This window comes from Rhinolophus sinicus, chromosome 17, assembly GCF_057876585.1.
Source record: "Rhinolophus sinicus isolate RSI-liver-muscle chromosome 17, RSI-T2T, whole genome shotgun sequence".
Taxonomy (NCBI): domain Eukaryota; kingdom Metazoa; phylum Chordata; class Mammalia; order Chiroptera; family Rhinolophidae; genus Rhinolophus; species Rhinolophus sinicus.
The window spans coordinates 133,309,974-133,316,380 of record NC_142517.1 but is presented as its reverse complement, the minus strand read 5'-3'; positions in this window follow the sequence as shown (position 1 = coordinate 133,316,380).

The window sequence follows — 6,407 nt, the reverse complement described above, 5'->3', positions numbered from 1 at the left end:
CATTACGCCTTTGCTGGAGACTAACCACCCAGTTAACATGCTTGCACATTATTTCACTTGGTGTGTGTGACAAACCAGGAAGTGGATTCTATTGCCTACATTTTACAGATGAGGGAACTGAAGCTCAGAGAAGTTAAGTAAGTCATGCAAAGTCACACAGACAATGAAGTATAGAGTCAGGATTCACCAGATGTGCCCGGGGCCTTCAGACTTCAAGTCCATATGGCTTCCACAGGTCCATGACTAGCTGTCTCAGTGGCACCTGATCCTCCCCCGTTTGATATTGAAAGGAATGGAGCTGAAAACAAGCAGCCAAATGACCAGCACAGGAGTATGGCCACATTTTTTTTTCCAAAGTGCATTACTAACAATGAATGGAGAGAGAAATATTCAAGTGCAGAAGGAAGAAGAACCTTCCAAACAGAAAGAAGGACTAGGTGCACATACTGTTTAAGGACCCATTATACTGGTTCCTCACCCCACATTTTAGAATCACGTAAGGTGTGTGTGCGTCTGTGTGTGCATGTCCACAGGTACACATATGTACTGTGGCTTTGCTTAATGTCCATAAAGTTAATATGTTTTAAAAGACCCCAGGTCTATTCTACTAGGCAGCCAGGACTGAAAATGCTGGGTTGTATATTGGTGGTCAAACTTTATCATCCAACTGCTGGCCACCTCCTCCTCCTTTGTCGTGTCACCTGTAGAGGGCTGGGGAATCTGCACCTCACTTAGTAACCCAGGTGATTCTAACAAGTGGTGCAGGGGTGCACTTTGAGAACCACTTTAATCACAACTCAGTAAATGGTAATAAAGATCATATTCACCAGAGGCAGCCATGTCGCCTACAGGCAGGAGAAAGGTAAAAGGCAGGCAGGGCAGGTGTTTAAAACAAGAGGCTGCCAAAAGTTAACCTGAATGGAAAAAAAACATGACTCAGCAGAGCTCAGCAGGAACTTCAAGGGTCCTTCTGATGTATAATTGGCCCAGTTTAAAAAAAAAAAAAAAAGAGTATCCAATACTACAACCAGGAAGTACAGAATTCATAGAATTTCAAACATTTTTCGGGAGAAAAAAGTACTGCCTTTTCTCAGAGTTTGCATTTTCCAAGTGGTTTCTAGGTGCTTTTAATATGGAGGGTAATAACTTGGGCTTTTTTTTAATAGTACATAGCTAATTACCAGACATTCCAGTACTGCAAGCATTTAATGCCTACATAAAACATGGGGCCATAATGAAGATAATTGAAAGTATGACTTTCATCAATATTTAATTAGCATTTGGTACTAACTCATTATTTTGGTACAATTAATTTGACATTCACTATATATACTGAACAGATTTCAATCCAGAGGGTTGTTTTATTGATGAGACATGTGTAAAATCACATGTCCAAAGGTAACAGTATGAAATATGGGGGAGATGATTGACAGTTTAATCTAGTTCTGAATAGCAAAGCCTAATACATTAAAACCAAATAAGCATGTTTACTTTACAAGGCAAATCCAGTACTAATAAAAATCCTGACCTTGCTCAATCAAGTCAGGGATGGGACCCCACTGTTTCAGCACAAGTTTTGGGGTGTCAGCTGTTGCACTATTGTGATGAAACATTCAGAGTAAGGGCATACTGTTGGTCATCTGAGATCAGAAAGTTAAAGAGCTTGCAGGTCTGTACCATCTAAGAAGCTCAAGGTATTAGCCTGCCACAAACAATGGATTCTGCAGCAGGAGAGGAAAGAACACAGGGCTAGGATCCAGGATGTTATGTCAATTGTGGAGGTACAAAAAAATAAAATTTGAAAAACCTTTCTCTCATCTTCTATGTTCTTCTAGCTGGACTAATAATCAAATTGAACGCAGATAGATTATCAGGAGAAAGTTTCCAAAGTTTATTATATGGATGTACATTTGGGGTGCCATAAAAATAGAGACCCAATTGAGGCATTGGGCAGTTGAGGTTTGCATGCCATTCTAAAGCTAAGAAGAAGGGGTAGGGTTGTGGTTTGGGGTTCAGGAAAGTAATTCACATGGAGATGGAAAAGCAAATATTTGGTAAATAAGTGTCTGTGGGGCCATCTTTAACAATGGGAACAAATGGGCGCTGCTTGGTTCCTTCTCTGTTTATCACACACTAGTTTGTATTAAACTATAGTTATATCTGGAACAGTACCTCCCTTCCTGGAGCAGGTCCTCTTTCTAAATTCCTTTAGGCAGGAAAGGGGGAGGATCAAATTTCTTTCTCAGTCTTTTGTTCTTTAATAACCAGCTTATAATCAATATCCCAAAAGGCATGTATTGAGGTGGTGAACTCTACTTCCCTTCATAGTCCTACGATATAACCACTCGTTAGCCTTTGGGCAAGTCATCCATTGTCCCCATGGCTCAATTTCCACACATGTGGAAATGGTAACTAAACCCCATAAACCACTGTCTCTGAAACCATCTGTGGTGAAGGGCCAGTTTTGTGTCTTTCATTTGACTTTGATTTTTAATGTTCAATTGGCTGTGAATGGATAGGTCTTTAAAATATGATTTAAAGAAAAAAAAAAAGAACTGAACGTACCACTTGCTTAACATTGTTCTGGGCACTGATGTGAGGACACAGCAAATAAAAACACAAGTTTCCTGAGTCAATGAACCTTATACTGTAGAGGAAAAAAAGAGGAAAAAAAAAAAAGTAGATAGGTAAGCCAATAAAGAAAAAGACAATTTGGGGTAGTGCTAACGAATGTGAGGAAAATAAACCAGGTCATGAAGTCAGGGGCGTGATAGGGAATGATGGGCAGCTTTTAACTGGATGGTCCTGAAGGGGTCTTGAGGCACGGACTTTGAAAGTTGAGCTTGGGCAAGAAGATCCAGGCTCACCTAAATCTTGGGGACGAGTGCGCCAGGCATCTTTACGGAGTGTGCATTACATTTATCTACACTAGGGTTGCAAAGCTTGCTATGATACAACACCTGCCATTGAAATGGTAATTTTCTAATTAATATTCATAAATAATTGGAATATCTTAATGTAAGGGAATCTAGATATTGTGTTGCCCTCTGGATTTGATTAATTGTTTAAAAAAATATTAATTGATAACACCTTTATTGAGAACAGACATAAGAAACACCCAAACCTGTAGAGAATTTTTATGTTTATTTGAGCCATACGATGACATATGCCAGGGAGCAAGACCTCTGATGCTCCAAAGAATAAGAATTTTGCAGCTTCTTTTATGCATTTAAAATTAAGGAGGGACCATAGGAAGATTACACGGAGGTAGGAGAAGCAAGGCAAGGATTGGATTACAGGATAGTTAACCGGATTATGTGCTCTTTTGAGTGTTGTTAGGGCTTATTTCAAAGGGGTGTTAACCTAGATGCATAGAAACAATGGACAGGGATGCCTCAGGCAAAAACTCAAACTTTTAGTAAAAAAGTTATAGGCCTGGGGTATGACTATCCACCATGACCTGCCCAGTTCGGAGCTTATGATCAAATCATGCTGTGAGGTTACTTTCCACAGAACCCCCTTTTTTTGTCCACAGCACCTACTATGTACCATGTCTTCCTCTAAGCGATTTTCATATATTCACAGAGACCCTATAAGGCAGGTTTGATAATGACTATTACAATATTATTATTACTGAACAGTTAATAAAAAGGCACAGAGTAGGTAATTTCCAAAATTCACAGTTAGTAAGTGGGAGAGACAGAAATGAAACCCCAATAGTCTGATGCCAGACCCAGCACACTTGACCTTTTGTATTATACTGAAACTACTCTTTACTGTATTAGTAAATAAATCCTTCCTATGTGGAATTCAGAGATCAATATGTAAACAAAACAACAACAACAAAAGAAACCGAGGTGCTCTTTTTACTTTGGAACCACATTTTTCTATGCCAAGAGAGTATTTTCTAAATATTCTCTTTAACAATTTTACAAAATGGGAAGTTATATATTCCTCGTTAAAATAATTTCTAACTTAAAAATAGAATAAACAAATAAAATGAAAAGGCATATAAAATAGAGGCCCAATTTTCTTATGATTAGATTTAATAGATGTAAAATTACTCTCAAATTGCAGTAAGTTTCTATACTCTTATTCTCAATTTTTGTCTTTATCTTGTGAATTGGTAAACGTTTGTGGACCACACTTAAGGTACACTGCTTTAGACTTCTCTCAGGAAGAACTAATGGAATAGAATCGATTTTAAAAAGAATTTGAAGAAAAAGTAAAAAGCATTCGATGAATATGAGATGCTACTTCTAGAAAAGAAAGCTGTAGTAGCTTTTGAGTGCAGGGAGGGGACCATGCCTTTTCTTATCATTTAAGTAAGAAACAACAATGGTCCCCAATTTTGAGTCAGTCACCTGTCTGATATTTCCTGGGTCACATGTTCAAGAAAAACACAATTATTTTATGTTGAGTCCTCCTGTAAACAGAAGGGGAATAAACTAAATGGACTAATTGGTATGCTAATCATATGTACATATATCAAAACCTTTGAAAAGCAGAGAGAGGTCTGCTTTATAATATTCTAAGATAGATGTTGTGTGTGTTTTTTGTGATTGTTTTGAGGTTAAATTGACCTAAAATAAACTGCACGTTTCAAGTGCACAGTATAAATTTTGCCATATGTATATACCCGTGAAACCATCACCACAATCATGATAATGAAGATACACGTCACCCCCAAAAGTTTCCTCAGATTTTCTTTAATCCCTCCCTTGCTGCCCCCATTCCCTCACCTCCACCCCATCCCCCAAACCCATGGTTCTGCTTCCAGTACTACAGATTAGTATGCGTTTTCTAGAAATTTATATATTTGGAATCAAAATATCCACTTTTTAAAAATCTGGCTTCTTTCACTCAGCATAATTATGTTGAGATTTTTCCACGTTATGAGATTATATATATATATATATATATATATATATATATATATATATACATATATACATATATATATATTCATATATATTCATATATCTATCATATATATATGATAGATATATTAATACAACTCATTAGCTCCTAGGAGCTCTAACTCCCAGAGCTCTAGTCTGTCCCTTGCTCAGGCCTAGGGAAAGATGTTAAGCAGAGCATCTTAGGGACTGGCAATGGGATGCTGACTAACCATGTTACCTGGAAAGGTGAATGCTGAGGAATAAGGTGAAGATTCCTATGTTGTCTACTACAACCTTGAAGTATTCACCAGCATTTACCAAGTACACACAAAAAAGAGTCACTCTCTTTATTGAGTCAAGTGGGAAGCCGGTTTTATATAGTAGAAAGGGCATGAAATTTGGATTTGGAAAGAGCAGACTTGAATGTTGTCTCCAGACTTTACTGGTTATATGGATTGGACAAATCTCTTAATGCCTTTGGTTCATCTGTATGTTTCCTCATCTGTGCAATGAGTGGAATAATAACAAAACTGACTTCAGAGCAATGCAATGAGGATCAAATGAGGCATATAATTGAAGAAAATGCCTTTAACCAACCAAATTTAGTGGGTTTTTTTGTTTGTTTTGTTTTCTGTGTAGGTGGTCTTAGAAAAGAAGTTCCATGTTGCAAGGTATTCAAAAATTAACTGAAGAGCTTATTAAAAATGCAACATCCAGAGACCCACATCTAGAGTTTCTGATTTTGGGTGCCTAGAGCGTGACCCAAGACTGCGATTATTTAAAATTTCTGTTACTCTAAAGCATGTGGTCTGTGACCCACACTGAGAAATGCTGCAACAGCAGAGACTATAGGGAGGGAGAGAGTAACTGAAAAATGGGCCTGAGTAAGGAGGCTAAGGTCATACAAGAAATTAAGGGAAACTTGGATTTACGCTGTGGGCAAAGAAGCAACATGCAAAGGTTTTAAAATTGGGGAATGATGTGATTAGTACAGTTGTGTAAAAAAAAAAAAAATGCCTCTGACAGCAGTACTGAGGATAAATTAGAAGGGTGGGAAGGTGAGGACTGAGAAAACTATCAGTAGGGAGGCTACTGTAATAAACTGAAAGAGAGTAAATGAGATCCGGAATTGGTGTATTGAATGTGAGAACAAAGAAAAAATGACATAGGGAACAGGGAAACAAATGTTAATAATAAATTTTAAGAGACTAAAGCAAAACAAAAATGTCTATGTATACTGTATGCTCTTATTTTGTTTATTGACTTGCGTGTATATATGTATAAATACACACACACACACACACACACACACACACACACACACACACATTAACATAGAGCAAAGAGAAAAGGAAATGCAACCAAATAGTAAGTTGTCTGTAACTGGTAGGCTATAACAATGATTTTAAAGAATTCTTTAATATACATTTTTCTTCTAAAATGCTCTATACTAAATATGTAGTACTTTTATGATTATATATATCAAAAAGTAATATAAAGAAAGGG